A 25345-nucleotide genomic window follows, 5' to 3' on the forward strand; every position below is an offset into this window, starting at 1 on the left:
ATGTAACTTGTGCCCGTTATGGGCGTAGCGCACTAAAGTATAAATATACAGTTCGGCCTGGACTGTTCCCTTTGGATATGGCTGGGTCCAAACTGGGATGGAATGGTAGGTGCAAAACAATGGACTGGTATCAGCCCCAAGCAACTGCCGGTGGCTGAGTATAATTCAAGCATTCCATCCATCAAGTTGTTGTTGCTTTGTGGGGGTGAAGCCAGCAGTACAATATTCTGTCTATCTCTTTTTTTTAAATAAGTTTCATCATTTTTATTTTCATTTTACAAAGGTAAATCACAGTATAAATCAAGTAAATACATTAGAAATATGATAACCCACAACATAATAATATATAAAAAGAGTATACAGAATTAACAGCATTAGCAAAAAACTGAAAGTTATAATGTAAGTATATTACCAAAATATTGAGCATATACATACATAAAAGTCAAAATACTATACTAACAAACATAATTACAAGCAGGCTGCATACAACATATGTATTAGATGCTGCAAACAAAGTAGTAGAAGAAGTGAAACAGGCTAAAAAGAGAAAAGACCAATAAGAGATAGAAGAGATAGAAGAGAAAAGACAAGATCCAATAAAAATAGAATACACATAGAGAATAAAATTAATTGCATACATTCAGAATGATAAAATAAAAGGAAACCATAGATAATGTAGGACGATTTATATTAATAAATGGCTCTACTGTAGTTTACGATGTTCATCCTGTTATACAGTAGATGGAGTATGCACAAGACTAACAGTTTACTATGAGTAGGTGTCACCTGCTCTTGTAACACTCCTGGCTTACCCCTGTATTCCAGAAACAGGGAGAAGAGGGTATAAAGTAGTTCCCCAACTAGAAAAAAACATGCATGAAACAGCTGTCAGAGATGCTGATAACATGAAAAAAGCAAAAAAATACCCATTAACTATTATTATTTATAATAACAATAAGGCACCTAAAATTGTCCTACAGTAATACTGGCTTGAGAAATATTGAAATATTGAATTGTTTTAAATAACAGTAATGGGCTACACCATATTTCATGCTTCTTTGTTTCAATGTAGTATATCTTCAAGAAATGTGTTTTTGTAATGAGCAATGACCCTCCCAAAGCCTTGAGATAAAAAATCGAGCATGTTACATGACCAAAGCATTTGTTTTTTCATGTTAGTGGCCTGAATGACTTGTGTTAATTCATTGTATTCTAGAAATAGCATAATAATGCCTCCAAGATTATTATGTTAGGCACTTGAATTGGATCTTTTCCCAAGTCAGTGAGGTCCTTACAAATTAATGGAAGAAATTACTCAGAGACCAACTTAAGATTGAATAAAAGTCTTGAGGAAAGCAAAAATATGATCTCTCTTTGCACCCTCTGGAAGAGCATAGATTCTCAAGTTATTATGGCTGTTGAGATTTTCCATGTTTTCACCTTGCTTTTTAACAGTGCAGCGTCTGATTTTAGCTTAATGACCCTGCCTAATATATAATGAACATCACTAATACTTAGCTGTACATCTACAGTTCGCTTTTCCATAGCTACACTTCTGTCATCTATCTGCTGATTTTTTTTATTGTTTGCATCCATTTAGAACTTAAAACAATGGCTTCCTTAAGAAAGGCTTGTAACACAAGCTTCAAAGATTCAATGGGTAGTGGATGGTGATTTGCCCATATGACTACAAAGAGATCAGTATCTTAATGTAAGGTCATATAAATATAAGGCTTTTATAGAAAACCACATATTGAAGCAGCAGTACCACCAAGTAGCCTGATAGTGAAATAAATTGCACTAGTAAATACCCTGTCTTAAGTCAGACATTTAAAACCATTGATAACTTTAGAAGATTCAAATAGATATGTGTATAAGAAAACACAAGGGATACCCTACTCACATGGGGGCATACCAGCAAGCAGGCGTTAAAAAATTATCACCGCTTTTGCAACCGTTTTCGGACAAAAAGCGCCGATAATTTTATCGCCTTATCTGCAAGGTTACGCTATTGAGTGAAACCTTGCCTTATCTCCATTTCTCTAATGAGATGCAAAGTGGGCGTTCCTCCCCAGGATAATGGGAGAAATGTCGCTAAGTGACATTTCTCCTATTATCAAGCCTCACGCAAAGCAACATAGCGACAGGAAAAGAAGCGATAACCTCTGTTATCACTACTTTCCTTACGCCTGCTTTGAAACTGACTTAGCCATGATATCCTATGGAAGGTGGATATCATGGCTAAGTGTGTGAGGCCCTATCAGCAAGCTATCGCCAAACTTCATGGGATTATCGCTGGGTTTCCAGCGATAATCACACGTTTGGCAGTTAACACTAGGATTTTTATCGCTTTTGAGATAAGCGTTGCTAATAGCACGCTATCTCAGCGATAAAAATCCACGCTAGCCGGTGATAATTATCCTAGCGATAAGTGCACTTAGCGATAATTATCGCCGGTTGTTGCGGATATGCTCCTTGGAATCAGGGTACTTACAATTTAGACAAAAAAACAGTGGTTCCTGTGGGCACTTAATGATGAAGGAGGAAGCTTGAAATCCCCTAAAAAAACAAAAGCAAAATCAAGTCAAGTCAAATTGATGCCATAACAAAACAATAATTATATTTTTTATTATGTTAATTCTATCCGTACATGCATGCTTGACCGTAGCTACCAAGAGGGCCCTGTCAAGAGTGAGGTCTTTTTATTTTTTTGCCAGCCAAACTTTGCATTCACGTATTTCTAGATTTGCCTTTACCATTTTATAGAGTAGATGAAGGTATCTTATTGTATATGGGGCATATTTACCTGAATACTTGTTCTTTCATGTGTGCCACTGCATGTTTTCTGTACAAATTAATGTTTGTACCTCTGATGCTAGTGTTCATGGGGTCATGTTTGGTGTCGGTCTGTGTGGGTATGGATAACTGAATTTGTTGTATTCATATATCTTTGCATGTGTCCCTGTATCTTGTCTGCTTCTGTGTGCAAGCACAACACAAAAGTAATTATCTGCACTTATTCCATTTTGCCATTACAGATATTTCATTGCATTTCTCAGTCACAGATGGAAGTTCAATCAATCAGCCAACAGCAGAAAATGTTGAATGCTCAGAGAAGTTACTATAGACAGAATGGGCGTAAGCACAGGGTTTAGAACTAACAGGCTGTGGGTCAAATATTTACTGACGAAGGTGGATAAATAACATATTCTTGGATAAGCAACTCCCCTCACCAAAGGCACTGCAAATAGTACATGTCTCTCATTATCCACTAAGGAATTTCACCCCAGTGTCTCCTCATCAACACCGTGAATCAAAGTCATAATCAAAACTTAGAAAAACCAAGAATGTGTTCACTACTTCAAAAGGATTGTATGTCACTATATTGTCATCAGTAATATTGTCTAAGATAAATAGTACGTCCTAAATATTCAAAACAAAAAGATAGCTCCATTGGGTATAGAGTTTCTATTATTAACTTTAAAGGGATTGATCCAGCGGCGTACCAACAACAGATACTCCAATACCATATACTCACCTGGGCCCATAAACACACACAATTGAGTAAACCACTGGAGTCAAAGTTTGTGAGGGTAATCACAAAATCAAGATTAGTTATTCACCATTCCTAACTAACCTTCCACTGATGAAAAAGTTCTTTCCTCTGGTTGATGGACCATTAGTTGGAACTAGTTGATGGTGAAATTATGTAAATTAACCCTTTCTTATTATAATGAAATAACCACAGACTCTAGAAAAGTTTAAATCTTTATCTAAATTAATTTCATGTGAACCATTTCGAAAATACAGTGTAATCGCCGTCACTCATAGGAAGGAAGATTCCATTAATCAATCATCAACACATACTTAAAATTTGCAATGACTTACGCTCAGAACGGAGAGGACAGAGAGAAAAGAACATTTACTAATGCACGGACATTATAATTACCAAGGATGGTGTGAAGACCAACCCCCTGGCCAAAGGGCTGGTAAGGGTCCCCTTGGATAGATCAGGCGACAAAGGCTTCAGGACAGGAATCAGGACAGGAGAGGTGACCTCTATAACACCGACGGACGCGTCACACCCCACTATGACACTCTCTTCCTCCTCGAGATTCTTCTGCGATCTTCTTTCTAGCCATAATAATTTAGGATAACAGGCTCAGCATTCAATTCTTCATCAGCATCTCTCGCTACTCCGACAGCACCCCGACTCACAGCATCTCATCATCGACGTCTCTCCAACTAACTAAAAACTACCTCAGTTATACCTTTTGCTATTCAATGTCCCACCCACTAAAATTACAATATCGTAAAAATATTAATTCTGATTGGTCAGGCAAGGGGGGATTGTCATCACACCATGCTTACATATCATTCTTTTCAGTTAGCTCTTTGTTAACAAACCCATCCCCTTAATTTGTATTCATCTTTATTTTCCCACCCGCATTCACATCTCATTTGCAACAAATGTGTTAATTTGATCATATAGTCTTATTCATTCAGGTTCTTCCCAGGCTTAGGCAGGCTGTGTCCTTGTCCTCTTCTTGACTCACACGTCATTCTCCCGGGCTGACTTTCAACAGGCATGCGCGGGGGTCACATGTTTAACAAACTCTAGACACACACGAGAGGCCCAAATGCGCACTAACAAGAAAGACAGAAAGACAAATGTCACTTTCAGAAATAGTTTCACTGTATACCACCCATCTCTACTCTATTCCCTTTTATTTATTAATACTTTCCCCGCATTAGCATTAGTAATATAGCTCGATTTTGTTTCAGCTAAGCAGGTGCCATGCACGTCAGTCTTTAAGACTCCATGTTAGTATCTTCTTCTCATGTGCAAGAATTTCCCTCCAAGCGACACCTCGTCATACTGCGTAAACGCAGTTGACTCATGCGTAATAAAGATTTCCTGTTTGCAGCCATTTTAGAAATTCGTTTGAGTTACTTATGTTAGTAAACACATAGGCAAGCCTCTCTAACCCTTAATTTGATGTGGTGCGCATTAGTTTTACACAATATATAATTAATATCATGTTAGAAAGTTAAAGGAGAGGATTGCATCCGAGCAAGTCTCTTTTCTACAAGTCCTTGCTCCATCAATTCCCTCTCTGATGGCAATTTGAGCCATCCCAATCAGATGCCAACTTTAGCATATCTCATTTCCCTTTCCTTCCTCTTCATTCTTGTTCTCATCTTGGTTTTTCAAATCTTTCATTCGTTTATATAACTTCCCTTTCATTTCTTCCAACTGAATTTCTTCATATTTTCTTTTCTTTCCCTTTACTTCATACTTTTTTCCCTTCCCTCTGTTTCTGCAACATTTACACCATATCATTATTGTTAAAACTATTATTGTTATACCAACTAATGGAAAAACTACTTGACCTAAAATACCTTTTCCTAAATCAGTAAACCAAGTCCATATTGATGAAATACTCTTTGTTAGTCTTTCCCATATACTGTCAACCTCCAGTGGTTTCAAATCTTCATGAAGTTTTGCAATATTCTTAATATACCCTCTGATTTCCCTACTTTTATCAGGTATGTAAGTGCAACATTCAGCATTTTACAGACTCCACCCTCTTTTGCCAATAAGATATCAAGCGCAAGTCGGTTTTGTAAAATCATACACCTAATCACAACCATCTCTGTATTAATCATCAAGAAACCCCCAGCAGTATCAGTCGAGAGACGATCAACTACTGTTGACAATTGACAGATTCTATGTGAATTTAGAATGACTCCCACTGAAGGTATCAATGCACCAAATATGTTGCCTATTATTTCTGAAAAACTAGCTCTCTTTCTTCGTGTTAGTTAGTTCGTGTTTTCATTGCTTCCAGTGATTCTTTTTACGTGATATATTTTCAGAAATGCAATCCCAAAGTAGCAACTACCGTACCTCCATGCAGGCAGCTTATAGTAAGCATTATTCCCACAGATGTAGTAAACCCCAGGAAATACTGGATCAGTTCCCCCTTTTAGTCCCCAACCCCCCAAAATTAGGAAGGTATGTTCACATTCACTGGAACCAATAAATACGTTATTATAATCTGCCTTTAATCTATGGAGGCAGGTTTTCCCTTTCTTCACAAAGTCTAGGGACATCACAGCATGAGCTTTGCCAGCTGTAAAAATTCCTTCTTTCTCAGCCCATGGTGGTATATGAGTTTTCTGTTCAACAGCTTTTCTTTGGAAATCCTGTCTCCTTTCTTCAACTAAATTCAAAAACACTTTCTCTTCTTCACATAATGTGCATGTTAGGTTATTCTTATGTGCCTTTTCTATATTTATAGACTTCATGTTGTGAGAAGTTGGCCTGGTATATGATGCTCACTAGTTAAAGTGATCACCTTGTACCATGCCAAGCAACCCTTATGGTGTGGTTGTAAGTCAACCTTTTCGGACTAGCTGCCCTAGTGGTAGCGTAGGCTAAGCAGTCTTTGAGGCTAAACTCGTGAAGCGTGTTAAGCCAGCTGTTTTACCAAATGCAACCCCCTTTTATACCAATGAAAGGACACCACACAGATATATATTCAAAATATATATGTATTTATTTCTCAAAGTAACCCCTAGTCTCTTTATGAGCACAGGAGCACAAATCGTCAAACAAGATTACAGCAGAATACACAGAAGTTGCACTTTATATGGATAGGCCCTGGTGGCCGCTCGAACCATATACTAAAATAGTGGTATAAGTACCACGAACAGAAAAGGGAAAAGGCCTAGGGCCTCTAGAATCGCTGGGCCTACAAGGAGCTAACTTCAGTTAGTGACCAGGAGGTCCACGGGTGGCGTGTGCAGAGCAAATAGTCACACGCGTGCTCCCATAGGTTTCAATGGGTGCGTAAAAAGTACAAAGTTACTGCAAGGAGGATCTTCCGGATGGACTAGGAACTCAAGATTTGGAACACAGGCACTAGAGATGTAATACTACACTTGGGCACAGGTGTGCCAGCTTTACCTCACCCACAGGAAGCGGGTGCATAGGCCTCGAAGTGCGTCGGGTTTCTTCTATCTGTTCCGTGGAGCTTGAAGGCAAAGAGGCTGCAGGCGGTCGGTCCGGGAGAGATGCAGTGGATCCAAGAGTGGATCGGAGATGTTGAAGACCTGTAAGCAGAGGGGACAGTGTTCACAGTCACTAGCCAGTGACCAGCGTGGCACCAGGTGGGTACCAGGCAATGTCGGGTGCAAACAGGAAGAAAGGTGTAGCTTGTCTCTGCAGCCACGTGGTCCCTGGAGGTCGACGACGTCCAGGAGTCGGTTCACGAGCTGTCCCACGCAGGCTCTCGCTGTCGGCGGTGTCGGCGACTTGATCGAAGCAAACAAGCCTTGGCAAAAGCAATTGTTGTAGGAGATGAAATAAGCTGATGGTTCTGACCAGCAAGGTCAGAAGAACTGCTCCTTTGGAGGGGAGCAAGGGCCAGTCTGGAGCAACCAGACCAGTGGTGTATTTCGTAAAGTTCGTCGCCAAGATGGCTACTAGCCAGCGGGCCAGCAACCGGTTAGGCGCGTCGAGTGGCAAAATGCAGAAGGGCCCCACGCAGATCGTGGAGATGCTGGAGGGCTCACCTTTGGTGCAGGTGCTGCTCGGGTGTTGGGCTTCTCAGATCCCAAAGCACAACTTGGAGGGAGCCTCGGTTGTTGCACTTGTCAGCTTGTCGTGGTCGTTTCAAGATGGCTGGCTCCACGTGTCTCGGTGCCTCCACGGGTCTCCTCTTTCCAGGGACTGTGGATCGGGCGGTGAGAGGTCTGGAGGTCCAGGTCTTGTCAGTCTCTGGGCTCGGGCTCCGGCGGGAGGCGGCGGCAAAGCAGACGTTGATTCGCTGTATGGTGCTTGCGTTAGCAAGGTGGTCACTCCCTGACCACAGGGGAGATTTCCTTCAGTCTTCTGTGCAGCAGAATGTCGAAGTTCCGGTCTTCTTCTTAGTTTCAAGTTGATTCCAGGATGTCTGAAGTCTTAGGACACAGCTCCTACCTTTAAGCGGATTCTAGGGGCCGGACTACCTGCTAGGTCCCTCCCTATGGGTGGGACCAGGAAGGGGGGTGGTTACACCCCCAATCCTTTGTCCAGCTCGCCCCAGGCCCGGGACTGGTGTGCCCCAGGACCGGTTTGAACTGGCATATGCACCGAGGCTCCTTGTGAGCCACAGGCATGTCTGGTTTCTTTCAAGCCCTACCTGACCAATACACAAAATCCTGTCTGGGGTGGTGCATGCACCTCCCCTGGCAGGAAACCCTTTGTCCACACCTCCCAAGCTGGAAGGACTCCCAGCAGCAGGAGGGCAGACTTGTGTCTGTGGTGGCAGCATCCATTTTGTGGAGCTGAGGCTATGTCTGATTTTACCCGGGTTTCAGGTATTGTACATGTCGTGTCCCTCTAGAAGGGTGGAATGCTAACCCCGTCGCCAGAATTGGCGAGGGGTTAGTATTCCAATTCGTATGACACCTTACTCGACATGTTTTGATAAAGCCAAACCAAAGATAGCATTTAACCGCGAGGTTCATAATGCACTTAAGAGTATATGGTATGACGATATCTGGAAACAGTAGAAGGAAGTTGTTCCGACCACTGCAGACAGGCCCGGCTCATGCCAGAGCACCATCTCACATGGAACCAAGCACTCTGCCTTCAGGATTGTTAAGGCCTGCCATAGGAGTGACTTATAGGTTACCAGGTGTCCCATTTAAGGTTAGGTATAGGTATACTACACCTTAGTAAGAGGTGATTACACCAACTTACCCCAGCTGAGTGATCAGCCAGTTGTGTCAAATTGTTAGGCGAAGCCTGGGGTGGCATAATACATGCTTCAGCCCCTGGCAGGCCTTGGGTACACCAATGCCCTGGGTACCTAGTGTACACTGGTACAGGAGCTGACAGGGTGATCCACTTCCAATTGGTTATGCACCTAGGGTGCATAGTTTTAATTTAGTAGAGAGAACAGCAGGCTGGGGGTCTGATTGGCAGGCCCACAGCCTCAATATGTCAAAAACCAGTGAAGCAAAAAGCAAAAATTTGGGGTGACCATAGGATAGCAGACCCTACTCTCCTACACAACCCCCCCCCCCCAAACGCTGGGACATTAAACTAGCCTTGACCAGTCTCGTCTTCATGTCCTAAGTGGAAGTACCTGGAGAGACCATCTGCATTCCCATGGTCAGTACCTGGCCGGTGCTCCACTGTAAAGTCCATCCCCTGTAGGGAAATGGACCACCTAAGCAGTTTGGGGTTTTCACCCTTCATCTGATTTAGCCACAAGAGGGGCTTATGGTCGGTCTGAATCTTGAAGTGAGTGCCAAACAAGTATGGCCTCAGCTTCTTCAGGGCCCACACCACAGCAAAGGCCTCCCTCTCAATAGCTGACCAATTCTTCTCTCTGGGGGTCAACCTTCTGCTAATAAAAGCAATGGGTTGGTCTTGACCATCTACATTAAGTCGTGACAGCACAGCTCCCACACCCAACTCAGAAGCATCTGTTTGGACAATAAACTCTTTGGAGTAGTCGGGACTTTTCAGGATAGGTGCAGAGCACATGGCCTCCTTCAGGTCATCAAATGCCTTTTGACAGCTCACTGTCCACTGAACCTTTTTGGGCATCTTCTTGGATGTCAGATCATTAAGAGGAGTCACAATGGACCCATAGTTCTTAACAAACTTCCTGTAGTACCCAGCCAAGCCCAAGAAAGCTCGAACTTGAGTCTGGGTGGTTGGAGGGGCCAGTCCTTGATGGATTGTATCTTACTCTCCAGTGGTTGAACTTGGCCTCCACCTACAAGGTGGCCCAAATATACAACCTTACTCTGCCCTATCTGGCACTTAGTAGCCTTGATAGTGAGGCCTGCCCTTTGCAGAGCCTCAAGAGCCTTCTTCAGGTGGATCAGGTGATCCTCCCAGGTGGAGCTAAAGACAGCAATGTCATCAAGATATGCTGCGCAAAAGTCATCCAACCCAGTAAGGACTTGGTTCACCAGCCTTTGGAAGGTGGCAGGTGCATTCTTCAGACCAAAGGGCATCACCACAAACTGGTAGTGCCCACCTGGGGTTGAGAATGCTGTTTTGGCCTTAGACTCCTCAGCTAATCTGATTTGCCAATAGCCAGCTGTTAAGTCAAATGTGCTCAAAAACTTTGCAGAAGCTAGTTTGTCTATGAGCTCATCTGCCCTTGGAATAGGGTGTGCATCTGTCCTGGTGACAGCATTGAGTCCTCTGTAATCCACACAGAACCTCATCTCTCTCTTGCCATCTTTGGTGTGAGGTTTGGGGACCAGAACCACTGGGCTAGCCCAGGGGCTCTCTGAGGGTTCAATGACACCCAATTCCAGCATTTTATGTACCTCAGCCTTTATACAGTCCCTGACGTGGTCAGGTTGTCTGTAAAGCTTGGTCTTTACAGGCAGACTGTCACCAGTGTCCACCACATGGGTACACCAGTCAGTTTGACTAGGTATCAAGGAAAACATATGTGAAAATGATTGTAGAACCTGTCTACATTCAGTCTGCTGATGGGCAGTGAGGTTGCCTCCAAGGGTCACTCCTTCAACTGAGCCATCTTCAGGGTTCTGAGACAATAGGTCTGGGAGAGGGTCACTCTCTTCCTCCTGTCCCTCATCTGTAGCCATGAGCAAGCCCATGTCTGCCCTGTCAACATATGCTTTAAGCCTGTTAACATGGAGTACCCTGTGGGGACTCCTGGGAGTTCCTAGGTCTACCAAGTAGGTGACCTCTCCCTTCTTTTCCAGGATTGTATGGGGTCCAGACCATTTGTCTTGGAGTGCTGCTGGGGCCACTGGCTCCAACACCCATACCTTCTGTCCTGGCTGAAACTCAACCAAGACAGCCTTTTGGTCATGCCAAGCTTTCTGTAAGGCCTGGCTTGCCTCAAGGTTTTTGGATGCCTTCTCCATATACTCAGCCATCCTGGAGCGGAGACCAAGTACATAGTCCACTATGTCTTGCTTAGGCTTTTTGAGAGGTAACTCCCATCCTTCCTTCACTAAACACAGTGGGCCTCTTACAGGGTGCCCAAACAACAATTCAAAGGGGCTGTAGCCAACTCCTTTTTGTGGGACCTCTCTGTAAGCAAACAGAAGGCAGGGTAGAAGGATGTCCCATCTTCGCCTGAGCTTTTCAGGTAATCCTTTGATCATACCCTTTAGGGTCTTGTTGAATCTCTCAACAAGCCCATTGCATTGTGGGTGATAAGGGGTGGTGAACTTGTAGTTGACACCACATTCCTTCCACATAGCTGTCAAGTATCCTGACATAAAGTTGGTACCTCTGTCAGATACTACCTCCTTAGGAAACCCCACTCTGGAGAATACTCCCAGCAGGGCCCTGGCCACAACAGGAGCTGTAGTGGTCCTAAGGGGAATTGCCTCTGGATACCTGGTGGCATGATCCACTACCACCAGTATAAATCTGTGCCCAGATGCAGTGGGAGGATCCATGGGACCCACTATATCTATTCCCACTCTTTCAAAGGGGACCCCCACCACAGGTAGTGGTATTAGGGGGGCCTTTGTTGTGCCACCTGATTTGCCACTGGCTTGGCAGGTCACACAGGAGCGACAAAACTCCTTTGTATCTTCATTCATATGAGGCCAGTGAAAGTGAGGGACAAGTCTGTCCCAAGTCTTGTTCTGGCCTAAGTGTCCTGCTAAAGGAATATCATGGGCCAAGGTAAGAAGGAAGCCCCTAAATTGCAGAGGTATAACCAACCTCCTGGTAGCACCAGGCTTGGGGTCTCTAGCCTCTGAATAAAGGAGCCCTTCATCCCAATACACTTTATGGGTACCTTGAGCATTCCCAGCAGCCTCAGCAGCAGCCAGCTGTCTGAGGGGTTCAAGAGAGGGACAGGATAACTGAGCCTGCCTCAAGTCAGCCCTTGAAGGTCCCCCTGTCCCCAGAAACTCAACCTGATCAGGTTCAAGCTCTTCAGGGACAGTTCCTTCAGGGTCCTCTAGATCAGCTTCCTGGGAAGACTGATCATCACTCTGAGGCAGGGGGGAAGGCACAGCCTTGACCCTCCTGTTCTTCTTCTTGGTAGGTGCTTGGTCCATTGTTCCAGGATCCAAGACCTGAGGTTCAGTGAGGCACTTTTTGGCCTGTGACCTGGTCACAGCAAGGACATGTGATGATATACCTAACATCTCTGCATGAGTCCTGTACTCCACTTCTGACCATAGAGAACTCTCTAGGTCATTGCCCAACAAACATTCTACTGGGAGGTCTGCACTAACCACAACCCTTTTGAGGCCAGTTACCCCTCCCCATGAGAAGTTAACAACTGCCACACTATGTGAAGTAGTGGCATTGCTGGCATTGGTCACCAGGTAGTTCTCACCTGGTATGTACTGTCCAGGGTCCACAAAGCCTGGTGTCACCATAGTGACACTGGCACATGTGTCCCTGTAGGCTTGAGCCACTTTTTCATTTATTAAAGGAGTCTGTCTGTACTTGCCCAGGTTACTGGGGCTCACGGTCAGGGACAAATCAATGTCCCCATCACTGATCAAGACTGCCTGTGTCAGGGTTCTGTCTAAGTCAGAATCTCCTTCAGTTCCCATAGTGATTCCCACTACACCCTTTGTCTGGGGACCAACACTGCTAACAGTAGTACTGGGAGCAGGTGCCTTAGGGGCAACAGTGTTGGGGGCTCCACCCTTTTTGCAATCACTAGTCCAGTGAGTTGTATTTTTGCAATGATTGCACCAGGGTTTCTTTTGACCTTCTTTCTTCTTTTTGGACTGTTGTTGGGACCCACCCTCCTTAGCAGTAGTTTGGGGCCCTGTTGAAGACTTCTGGTCTTTACGTTTCTGATCTCCACCCTTTTGGTCTGTTTTCTTCTGATCACCCCCTTGGCCCTGGTTCTGGTTCTTTTGCTTATCCCTGGTTCTGACCCATTTGTCTGCCTTCTTTCCCAATTCTTGGGGAGAGGTCAGATCAGAGTCAACCAAGTGTTGATGCAGTTGCTGGTTTTGACAGTTATTTAAAATCTGTTCTCTCATCATCAAATTATACAATCCTGTAAAATCAGATACCTTACTTCCCAGCAACCAACCCTCCAAAGCCTTAGTGGCACATTCAACATATTCAGACCAGTCCTGAGTCTGTGTCTTTTGGGTGTCTCTGAACATTAACCTGTACTGTTCAGTGGTTAAGCCTAACCCATCTACCAGAACACTCTTCAGGACTCTGTAATTTCTGATATCCTCTTCTCTAACAGTGAGAGTCTGTCTCTGCCTCTTCCTTCAAAGGAGAGCCAGAGGATTGCTGCCCACTGGTCTTCAGGAACCTGCTGTACTTTGCAGGCTCTCTCAAGAGCAGTTATCCATTTGTGGATGTCATCCCCACTTTTGTAGGGGGGCACAACCTTAGACAGGTTCCTATTATCAAAGACCCTATCTTTGTCCTTAGGGACAATGCTGCCACCAGTGGGTATAGACCCACTCTCTCTAGGTTGCCTAGCCTTGTTCAGTTTTTCTTCCATCAGGGCTACTTCTAGCTCCTGCTTCCTGATCCTCAGCTGGGCTTCCTGCATTCTGGCCTCATGTTCCCTCCTCTGAGGGGTGGTCATCCTTTTCCTGGAGTGACCTTGAGAGCCTCTAGAGCCATGGGAAGCATTGGAGTCACCTGAGCGATTCCTTTGCCTCCCAAGCCCTGTGTTAAGTCCACTGGGGAGATCCAATGGGGTAAATCCACTGTCAATCCCCAATAGCCTTAGTTTAGCTGGGCCAAGTATAACACTTGGCACTGGGCTAGTTCTCCCTTCATCCTCACTACTTTCTGTATCCTCACCACTTTCCTCCCCTGTAGTATGATTCTCATCTAAGGGATGGCTATTGGAACTGGGTACCTCTGTAGCATCTTCAGAAGGGGGGCCTGTTCCTGACCCTAAGGGGGCTAACTGGGAAGCTTTCTTGAGTTCTCTCTGATTCTCATCATTTTGCAAGAGTTCTCTGAGCTCAGCAGAGGTAGGGTTCTTGGGCTGTTTAAGGCCTCTAAGAGTTGCCAAATGCCTGAGCTCATTCTGGTTAAGGGTAGCAAAGCTGGATGGTGCCCTCTGGGGGTCACTCTCAACAGAGATGGGTACAGTGGACCCCTCTGCCCCGGCCATTGCTCTTAAGTGTGGGTGGATGTGTTGCAATCTACCTACACTTGGGTTTACCTACTAAACCTATCTAGTAGTTGTAGTCAGGGTGTGCTACTCCCTTTGCTCTACAACAACTAAGTTCAGTAGAACTTATGTATATCTAATCTTGTTTTATATGTACCTACAGGTACCTATGTGATCTTTCAATTGGTAACCAAGAGATTACAATGGTAAAACACAGCAAGCTCAAATCCAACCGCTGCTCACCAATGTGAGAAGTTGGCCTGGTATATGATGCTCACTAGTTAAAGTGATCACCTTGTACCATGCCAAGCAACCCTTATGGTGTGGTTGTAAGTCAACCTTTTCGGACTAGCTGCCCTAGTGGTAGCGTAGGCTAAGCAGTCTTTGAGGCTAAACTCGTGAAGCGTGTTAAGCCAGCTGTTTTACCAAATGCAACCCCCTTTTATACCAATGAAAGGACACCACACAGATATATATTCAAAATATATATGTATTTATTTCTCAAAGTAACCCCTAGTCTCTTTATGAGCACAGGAGCACAAATCGTCAAACAAGATTACAGTAGAATACACAGAAGTTGCACTTTATATGGATAGGCCCTGGTGGCCGCTCGAACCATATACTAAAATAGTGGTATAAGTACCACGAACAGAAAAGGGAAAAGGCCCAGGGCCTCTAGAATCGCTGGGCCTACAAGGAGCTAACTTCAGTTAGTGACCAGGAGGTCCACGGGTGGCGTGTGCAGAGCAAATAGTCACACGCGTGCTCCCATAGGTTTCAATGGGTGCGTAAAAAGTACAAAGTTACTGCAAGGAGGATCTTCCGGATGGACTAGGAACTCAAGATTTGGAACACAGGCACTAGAGATGTAATACTACACTTGGGCACAGGTGTGCCAGCTTTACCTCACCCACAGGAAGCGGGTGCATAGGCCTCGAAGTGCGTCGGGTTTCTTCTATCTGTTCCGTGGAGCTTGAAGGCAAAGAGGCTGCAGGCGGTCGGTCCGGGAGAGATGCAGTGGATCCAAGAGTGGATCGGAGATGTTGAAGACCTGTAAGCAGAGGGGACAGTGTTCACAGTCACTAGCCAGTGACCAGCGTGGCACCAGGCGGGTACCAGGCAATGTCGGGTGCAAACAGGAAGAAAGGTGTAGCTTGTCTCTGCAGCCACGTGGTCCCTGGAGGTCGACGACGTCCAGGAGTCGGTTCACGAGCTGTCCCACGCAGGCTCTCGCTGTCGGCGGTGTCGGCGACTTGATCAAAGCAAACAAGCCTTGGCAAAAGCAATTGTTGTAGGAGATGAAATAAGCTGATGGTTCTGACCAGCAAGGTCAGAAGAACTGCTCCTTTGGAGGGGAGCAAGGGCCAGTCTGGAGCAACCAGACCAGCGGTGTATTTCGTAAAGTTCGTCGCCAAGATGGCTACTAGCCAGCGGGCCAGCAACCGGTTAGGCGCGTCGAGTGGCAAAATGCAGAAGGGCCCCACGCAGATCGTGGAGATGCAGGAGGGCTCACCTTTGGTGCAAATGCTGCTCGGGTGTTGGGCTTCTCAGATCCCAAAGCACAACTTGGAGGGAGCCTCGGTTGTTGCACTTGTCAGCTTGTCGTGGTCGTTTCAAGATGGCTGGCTCCACGTGTCTCGGTGCCTCCACGGGTCTCCTCTTTCCAGGGACTGTGGATCGGGCGGTGAGAGGTCTGGAGGTCCAGGTCTTGTCAGTCTCTGGGCTCGGGCGGGAGGCGGCGGCAAAGCAGACGTTGATTCGCTGGATGGTGCTTGCGTTAGCAAGGTGGTCACTCCCTGACCACAGGGGAGATTTCCTTCAGTCTTCTGTGCAGCAGAATGTCGAAGTTCCCGTCTTCTTCTTAGTTTCAGGATGTCTGAAGTCTTAGGACACAGCTCCTACCTTTAAGCGGATTCTAGGGGCCGGACTACATGCTAGGTCCCTCCCTATGGGTGGGACCAGGAAGGGGGGTGGTTACACCCCCAATCCTTTGTCCAGCTCGCCCCAGGCCCGGGACTGGTGTGCCCCAGGACCGGTTTGAACTGGCATATGCACCGAGGGTCCTTGTGAGCCACAGGCATGTCTGGTTTCTTTCAAGCCCTACCTGACCAATACAAAAAATCCTGTCTGGGGTGGTGCATGCACCTCCCCTGGCAGGAAACCCTTTGTCCACACCTCCCAAGCTGGAAGGACTCCCAGCAGCAGGAGGGCAGACTTGTGTCTGTGGTGGCAGCATCCATTTTGTGGAGCTGAGGCTATGTCTGATTTTACCCGGGTTTCAGGTATTGTACATGTCGTGTCCCTCTAGAAGGGTGGAATGCTAACCCCGTCGCCAGAATTGGCGAGGGGTTAGTATTCCAATTCGTATGACACCTTACTCGACATGTTTTGATAAAGCCAAACCAAAGATAGCATTTAACCGCGAGGTTCATAATGCACTTAAGAGTATATGGTATGACGATATCTGGAAACAGTAGAAGGAAGTTGTTCCGACCACTGCAGACAGGCCCAGCTCATGCCAGAGCACCATCTCACATGGAACCAAGCACTCTGCCTTCAGGATTGTTAAGGCCTGCCATAGGAGTGACTTATAGGTTACCAGGTGTCCCATTTAAGGTTAGGTATAGGTATACTACACCTTAGTAAGAGGTGATTACACCAACTTACCCCAGCTGAGTGATCAGCCAGTTGTGTCAAATTGTTAGGCGAAGCCTGGGGTGGCATAATACATGCTTCAGCCCCTGGCAGGCCTTGGGTACACCAATGCCCTGGGTACCTAGTGTACACTGGTACAGGGGCTGACAGGGTGATCCACTTCCAATTGGTTATGCACCTAGGGTGCATAGTTTTAATTTAGTAGAGAGAACAGCAGGCTGGGGGTCTGATTGGCAGGCCCACAGCCTCAATATGTCAAAAACCAGTGAAGCAAAAAGCAAAAATTTGGGGTGACCATAGGATAGCAGACCCTACTCTCCTACAATTGTTAAGAAAAATTCACCCATAAACTGTGTGTCTGGACTACTAAGCATTGGATTCATATTCTTTCGAATAGGAATTTCTGAAAATACTACATCTAAGTTTGAATAATAATATTGAAGTTTTCCTGTTCGATAGAACAGACTTGTCAGTATACTACATGAAATACCATATGGTAAAGGTAAATGATGAAATGTAACTCCATCCGACACTGAAGCTTGTAATTTCATACAAACGTAACAATCACTAATCTCCATTGTATCTACATACCGAAACAACAACTTTGTGAAGACATTTAAAGATGTGTCATTATCTGATACTGTGTGATTTAAGTTTATTTCATCTGCTGCTTCTAATTCTACTCTATCTCCTTTCATGGTAGCTATCTTTTCATTAGTATCTGTATCGTTCTTCTTGTCTGTTATCATGAGATAAGGAACTGCTACTGTTAGGAATCGCCATACTATGGCCACTAATAAAAGGCTACATATGCAAGCCCTACAGCACTTTTGAGTACACCTTTGTTTTGGTCTCTAAGCAACCCTGTCTTTAGCCATTTTAGTCTAAGAAGATACCTCTTCTTTTCTTTACTTGTAAATTCTAATCTTTGATTCTTCAAGGAGGCCTTAGTTTCCCTTCATCAATGTGTGTGTCATTCACTTCTTCTTCGTCTGTCTCTTCATTCAAATCCAAATTTTCAAACTCTTCTAGTATTACGTAGGTCAACTCTGGACCCTTGAATTAATTGCTCAAGATTCTCAGTATTGGACTTTTTCGAGTGTTTTTCACAATCGGCTACTCAGACTGAGTTTGAATAGTAACTTAATTTCCTTGTTCTGGTCTTTCGTTTGTTTTCCGTAGGTAGTATTTCAGTCTTTTCACTCCACCTGGCCAGTTATCACCCTTTCTGACCCTATTAACTTGCACTGCACTTTCACCCTCTTTGTCTTTCTCAAGAGCTCTTTTATTTTCGTTATGTTGTGGCACAATCCGTTCTTCCTCTTCTTCAGAGTCACTCTCTATCTGTTCTTGCTCAGGTCTTGTTATGGTGGCTTCATCTGCCTGAACTTGTTCTTCTTCCTCTATCTGTTACTGTTCGGGTCTTATTTCAAATTGATTTCCTTCTACCCAAACTTGTTCTTCTTCTCCTAACTGGTCCTGTTCAGGTCTTACTACAGTTGGTTCTCCTACTGCCTGAACGTATTCCTCTATTCCTGTCTGTCCCTGCTCAGTCCTTTAGGTGGGTCTGCTTGCCTCTGTCTGGTCCTGCTAGAGGGTCTTGAGTAACTCTGTTAACTTCTTCCTGAGTGTGTTCTTCTACACCTATCTGGTCCTCACTAGTTTCTTGCCTTTCTAATCCGGTTCTGCTTCTTGTTTGAATAACAACTTCAGCTATGTCCACCACTGGTATCCAGCCCTCCTGACTTGTGCTCGGTTGTTCCTCGTCTGTCACTCTAGAATCTGTCACTCTAGATTCTTCGACTTCACAACCTTCAGAAATCTCAACTGTTTCAGTCAGTTGCGGTCTTTTCCCAATGGGGCCTGGAGCCCTTTTCGTGTGACTTGCATGAATCCAATTGGGTAAACCTGCCACTTCACTGCTGTAGTAGTGATCAGTATGACTTGACATGGTTCATCCCACCTGGGTGCTAGGCACGAATTTCTGGTGTGTTTCTTCACTACCACTCAATCTCCAGGATTCAAATCATGCGCTTGTGCTGGCTGCCTGGCAACTGCGTCTTCTCCAACCTGGTGAGAGACAGAACGCACTAGGTCAGCCAACCCTTTGCAATAGTCCAATACCAGATCATCAGTTATATTTAGCAATTTATATCCAGGAATATATGCTAGTCTCATTGCCCTTCCCATGAGTATCTCATGGGGACTCAATCCTGTCTTCCTGTCAGGAATACTTTGGAGTCCCATCAACACAAGAGGCAATGCATCTGGCCAACTCAGTGATGTGGATGCACACACCTTCGCCAATCTTGACTTGATTGTGCCATTCAATTGCTCCACCACTCCATAAGCCTCTAGGCAGTATGCACAGTGCAGTTTTTGTTCAATTTTGAATGCTTCACAGATTAATAGAATGATTTCATTATTAAAATGAGGTCCTCTATCTGATTCCAAAGTAACTGGAAAACCAAAACGAGGAATCAACTCCCTCAACAGCAATTTAGCAACTGTAAGACTGTCATTTCTCCTAGTGGGGTATGCCTCCACCCATCGTGAAAACAAACACACTATGACAAGGATGTACTTCATTCCATTGCTTTGGGGTAACTCTATGAAATCAAGCTGTAGTCGGGTGAATGGTCCTTCTGCCTTTCCAATTTTTCCCAAACTGACTACTGTCTTCCTGCCTGGATTTAGTTGTTGACAAATTAAGCATCTCTGGCAAAGACTCTCTGCGACTACCCTGAACCTTGGATTATACCAATTTTTTCTAAATAGTCTGATCATTGCATCCCTGCCTACATGGGTGTCTCCATGATACATTCTTGCTATTTGAGAGAGTAAGCAGCCGGGCATGACTGGTCTGCCATCAGGGTACATTCATACGTCATCCTCTGCCCTCCTTTCACAACCTGATTTTATCCAAATTTCCTTTTCACTCAACTCCACCTCATCCTGCAACTGTCTTACCTCATCCCATGTCTCGAAAGATGAGAATAACATAAGTTGGCAGCTGATTTCACTTGTCTCAATTTTTCTGTTCAATGATACGTTGTTTTCCGCACAATATTGATCAATCTGGTCAGCATATCGGTTACCTGCCGCCACATAGTAATTTCCTGACTGGTAAGCAGCACACGTGACCACTGCTATTTCTTTTGGCAGTTGTATTGCTTCCTACAATTCTTTCACGTTTTTGCCATTTCTGAGGAGGGATCCTGAAGAGGTCAGAAATCCCCTCTGCATCCATAATTGGCCAAAGTCATGCACAACCCCGTAACCATATTGACCGTCGGTAAATATGGTTACTCTCCAATTTTGCATGCCTTTGTTAAGGCCACCAATTTGGCTACTTGTGTAGGCTTGACTCCCGGTAAACAGGATGCTTCAACAACCCCAGATATTTTACAGACAGCATAACTGCACTAAGTCCTCCTCCTTCAATCCTTAGACAATAGCCATCGACAAAAAGTTAATGGTCTGGCTCTTTCAGGGGCTCCTCTTTTATATCAGGGCGGGGCTTAGTACACATCACAGTCACATCCAAACAATCATGATCCATTTCATCTTTTATTTCTTCACAATGTGGATCTGGCAATAATGTAGCAGGGTTTACCATTGTACATCTAATCACTGTCACATTTTCTGCTCCAATAATTACTCTTTCATACTTAGTCATACAACTACTAGGGGTAAGATGCTGTGTTCGAGTTCTTGTTAAGAGAATCTCGACTGAATGTGGGACATAATTAACTGGCTGTCCCATCACAATTGACTCACTTTGCTCCAGACTCACAAGTAGCAGCTACTGCTTTTAAGCAGCCAGGTAAAGCTGAAGCCAAAGGATCCAAAGTAGCAGAAAAATATGCTACTGGGCGTCGGCCTAGTCCTAGTCCTTGCCTCTGGGTCAAAACTGAAAACGCACAACTCTCTCTCTCGCAACAGAACAATGTAAATTCTTTCGTATAATCAAGCATGCCTAAAGCAGGGGCCTCACATAAACAATTTCGCAATTTCACAAATGCTTCCACACATTCATCATTCCAGACAATGGGATCCTTCACATGTTTCCTTGTCATCTGAATCAATGGCTTTGCCAGCAGGGAAAACCCAACAATCCACTGCTGACAGTATCCAACTACTCCGAGAAACATTCTTATTTCTCTTTGCGTCTGCGGCAACTGCATTTGCTTGATTATTTTAATTCTTTCAGGGGTAACTTTTCTCACTCCTCTTTCTATTTTGTGGCCTAAATATCTAACTCCTGTTTGACAAAATTGCAATTTCTCTGGTGACACTTTGTGTCCTCCGTCAGCCAAATGGTTCAGCAACGCAAACAAATCAGTAACACAGTCCTCTCGTGATTTTGATGCCACTAATAGATCGTCGATGTATTGTACTAGAACTGAATTTCTGGGCATTACTAACTTTTCTAAACACTTTTGTCAGTATTTGATTAAAAATTGAGGGACTTTCTGTATACCCTTGAGGAACTCAACACCATGCCAAGATACGGTCTTCTAACTTAAAGGAAAAAGATACTGGCTGCCTAGGTGCAAAGGAATAGAGAAAAAGGCTTGGCATAAATCAATTACTGTAAACCAGCCTACATTTCAGGGTATCTGATAAAGAAGCATGGCTGGATTTGGCGCCACGGGACAACAAGGCACTACAATTTTATTATTTTTTCTCAAATCCTGCACTATCCTGTATTTTCCACTAGGCTTCTTAAGTCCCATTATAGGCAAATTACAAGGACGACTCATTATTTCTTTTAAAATGCCTTGTCTAATCATTCTGTCAATTTCTGAAGCAACTCCTGCTTTCACCTCTGGACTCATTTTGTATTGTCGGGTGTTGGGATAAACTGCACCCTCTTTCACTGTCACTTTTACTGGGTCTACATTTGACATCAGCCCAATTTCTTTTCCTGTAAAATCCCATACTTCTGGGTTCACTGTTGTTCTTAGTTCTTCTAGCAAATCATTCACTGTCATCAAAGAATGCATTTCATCTACCTCTGTGCCTTGTTTAGCTAGCATTATTTTATATACAATATCTTCATCAGGGGTTTGAAAAGCAACACCATCTGTTGTGCAGTAGATTGTGCAATTCATTTTGCACAACAGATCCCTTCCTAATAAATTTACTGGACTGGAATCACAAACAACAAATCTGTGCATGTCTTTAAAATTTCCAATGTGCACTTCCATTGGTTCTGTGCTTGGGGTTCTAATATGTTGATTTGATACTCCGACAACTTGGATAGAGTCTCCCGAGTGGGGTAGGTTTGGGATGTCTGCTGTTCTCACAGTAGAACGGGTAGCACCAGTATCTAACAGAAAAGTGATGTAATTACCTTCCACTTTCCCATCAACAAATGGACCTGACTGATCTACCGGCAAGGATGTGCCAAGTACGCACTCCTCTTCCTCCCCCCTCAGGCACCGTCATTGTAAACCATTAAAATCGTCATCATTATTTTGTAAAAGATATTGTGAAACCACATAATTTTTCTTACCACTTCCTCCTTGAAATCCAGCGTCGGCACTGTACTTTGGCTGGTTCACAAAATTACGCATGGGAGCTTGTGGCCCCTGAAACTGTGGATTACCTACCTGCTGCGGCTGATTCATAAGTGCTTCATTCTGCGTCTGTGGATTTAAATTTTGGTTTAGCCCATTATCATTCTGAATACTCTTACACACGTTCTTCCAATGTCCATGCTTTCTGCACCCATGACAAGAAAACTTCTTCTTTGCATCCTCTCTATTCATTCGTCTTCTTAGTTTACCACCATTCGCTGTATTATCACTCTTATTCTGTTCTGTCATCTGACCATCAGTCTGACCATTCAACTTAAGTTCCTGTTGTTCTGCCAGTTTCACTTGTGCCCACATCATGTTCTCTTTTAGCTTTCTATGCCTGGCCTCAATATTATCCCCACAATATTTTGCTTATTTCAGAATGTAATCTATTGGTTTTCCCTGCCAACACAACATGTGCTGCTGAATCATCTGACTAATCTCTGGTTCAGACCATACACAATCCGATACACAAAATGTCCCATATCCTTATCACCTATGTTCTCAAAACCACTAAACTGCTTAAACACTTGTAGCAGTCTTTCATAATATGCTTGTACAAACTCATTCGGTTCTTGAGTTGGTCTATCTATCTTCACCCAATCTGTTTCTTTGGGAGGGATTTAGAAAAGTAATTACTTGATGATATTTCTTCATCACCTCATCTGAGGGTGCTCCTGTTTTCGAGTCCCTCGGATATTCCTCACTTGGCCAATCAACGGTAATTTTACACTCCGTCCATAAATCCGTAGGTACCACTATGTCAAATAGACCATTCAAATCCTTTAGTAAAACCTTCGAGACTTTCACAAATCTTTCAACCTGTTTGTACCATTCAACTGGTTTATCTCTTAACGCGGGGAAATCGTTTGTAAATGATAAAATATCCTGTTGGCTCCATGGAACATGAACATATCCACCACCGGGTACCTCTCTCTTAGGACACAATCTTTCGACCTTTTCTGATTCTTTTAACAAGTATGCAGAGGATGCTTCCTTTGCCTGTGCTTCCTCCTTCTTTCTTGTCCATCTCGTCCTCCATTTTTGTAAAATATTCATCAACTCCTTTACCTGTAGTTTCATTCCAGACACATTCATATTTTCTAAATCTTTATCCGTAAAACTCCACTCGATATGCTTTCGATCACCCTATGTCTATTCCCATGTCTGAGGCAAGCTCTGTCAATTTCTCATGAAACAATTTCGCATTTCTAGTTATACATACAACAACTCTTCTTCATTGTAATGGTTGAATCTTTCTATGCCCACATTTCCAGCTATCATATCTTCCAATTCTACTTTTAATTTGTAAATATCTAAAATATTTGGGGGTGCGCTTTGTTTTTCTATTCCCTGTGTCCATCTCGCCAAATCTTCTGGAGTTACAGCTGTTGAACTTCTTGTTCCTGAAAGGTACAACAGGCCTTCTCTCTTTTGAACTACTGGGTGTAACTCTTTTCGGGGTTTCACTTACCAATTCTCTTATTGGTAGATCCATTAATGAAATTACTGAATCGCACTCACTGGCTTGATCATCGGATATTATAATCTCTTTTCTAGGATTACTCAAGGGAGTTGTTACAGCTTTTGGTTTTGGGCAACTTATTTTCTCTCCATATAATGGAATAACAGAACCTATGATATCCTCTTTCCATCATCATAAATGAAGCAGGCGTCTTTGGTGGCGGAATAGGAATTCCCTCTCTAGTCAACACAGGCTTATCTTTCTTAAAGAAATTCTTAATTTTCTTTCTAATTGACATTTTTCTCTTTTCACTATATATTCTAGAAACTCGATGTAGAAAACAATAATCCACAAACCCTCGAGCTTTCCTGTCGGGGTGACTCATTTCAAAAGGCAAACCAGAATAGAACATACAAAATTTTGTCGACCAATCCTAAAGCAGCTTCTATTCAATCACTCAATCAGGTTCCGGCTCACGCTTGTGGTCTGACCAATGCCTGCGCGGCCCTTTTCAATGTCTCATGTTCTGCTCCCTACTACTGACCCCTCCTTTACAATCTGCTCCTGTCTCACGCCCGCTGTTTCAACCAATCCCAGTGCGGCTCTCTCTGACGTCAGCGCAACTCCGGCAACTGACCCTCCCTTCACAAGGTAATACGAAAACTTATTTCTTTATACTTTTCATTAAAACTCTTTGTTAATAACAACATAAAAACATTCCCTAATCTGCCTGTTCCGCTAGACAAAGGATAGATTTCCAACTTGTTCTGGAGTCTCAGAATTGCTCCTCTTCTACTGCGAGTAAAAACCTCCGTTTACCCTTCATTCAAGCTCAAGAGAACCTGCTACTCCTTCAGTGTTACTCTTACTAGGTGATATAAGACCAAAGTTTCACCAGCGAACCTTTTGCTTTCACTCACACTCGACTTTTATAAGAATTAGTCCCTAATTTAACACTGCCAGCTCTGCGTAGCTTTTCAGCGCTATTCCAACAGACGAGTAACCTCACTGCAGTGTGTCTTTTGCCACCATCCGCTATTCATTCCCCGGGAAATTTCCAGACAGTATAAAACAAGACGCTAACTCTTTTTGTTAAACATAAATCAATAATCAATACTTATCACCAAGCTAGTCAATAATAACCATAACTCTGCTACCGGAAAACTGATCCAGCGGCGTACCAACAACAGATACTACAATACCATATACTCACCTGGGCCGATAAACACACACACAATTGAATAAACCGCTGGAGTAAAAGTTTTTGGGGGTAATCACAAAATCAAGATTAGTTATTCACCATTCCTAACTAACCTTCGAATGATCAAAAAGTTATTACCTCTGGTCGATGGACCATTAGTTGGAACTAGGCAGGCTGTGTCCTTGTCCTCTTCTTGACTCACACATCATTCTCCCGGGCTGACTTTCAACAGGCATGTGCGGGGTCACATGTTTAACAAACTTTGGACACACACGAGAGGCCCAAATGCGCACTAATAAGAAAGTCAGAAAGA

The 25345-nt window shown here is 44.0% G+C and overlaps 1 long non-coding RNA gene across 3 annotated transcripts in view; it reads right to left on the reverse strand.

The window, feature by feature from the left end:
- Positions 1-25345, reverse strand: part of LOC146797735 (uncharacterized) — a 203887-nt gene that overhangs the window by 89997 nt on the left and 88545 nt on the right. For 2 of the 3 annotated variants that reach the window (XR_014968521.1, XR_014968522.1), the window contains exons 3-4: positions 2495-2559; positions 247-860 (exon numbers count right to left, since the gene is read on the reverse strand). This is a non-coding gene — a long non-coding RNA (uncharacterized LOC146797735). Of the gene's footprint in view, positions 1-246; positions 861-2494; positions 2560-25345 lie in introns of those variants that run through there. The other variant, XR_014968523.1, reaches the window with a different exon arrangement.

The sequence above is a fragment of the Triturus cristatus genome, chromosome 9, assembly GCF_964204655.1.
Source record: "Triturus cristatus chromosome 9, aTriCri1.1, whole genome shotgun sequence".
NCBI lineage: Eukaryota > Metazoa > Chordata > Amphibia > Caudata > Salamandridae > Triturus > Triturus cristatus.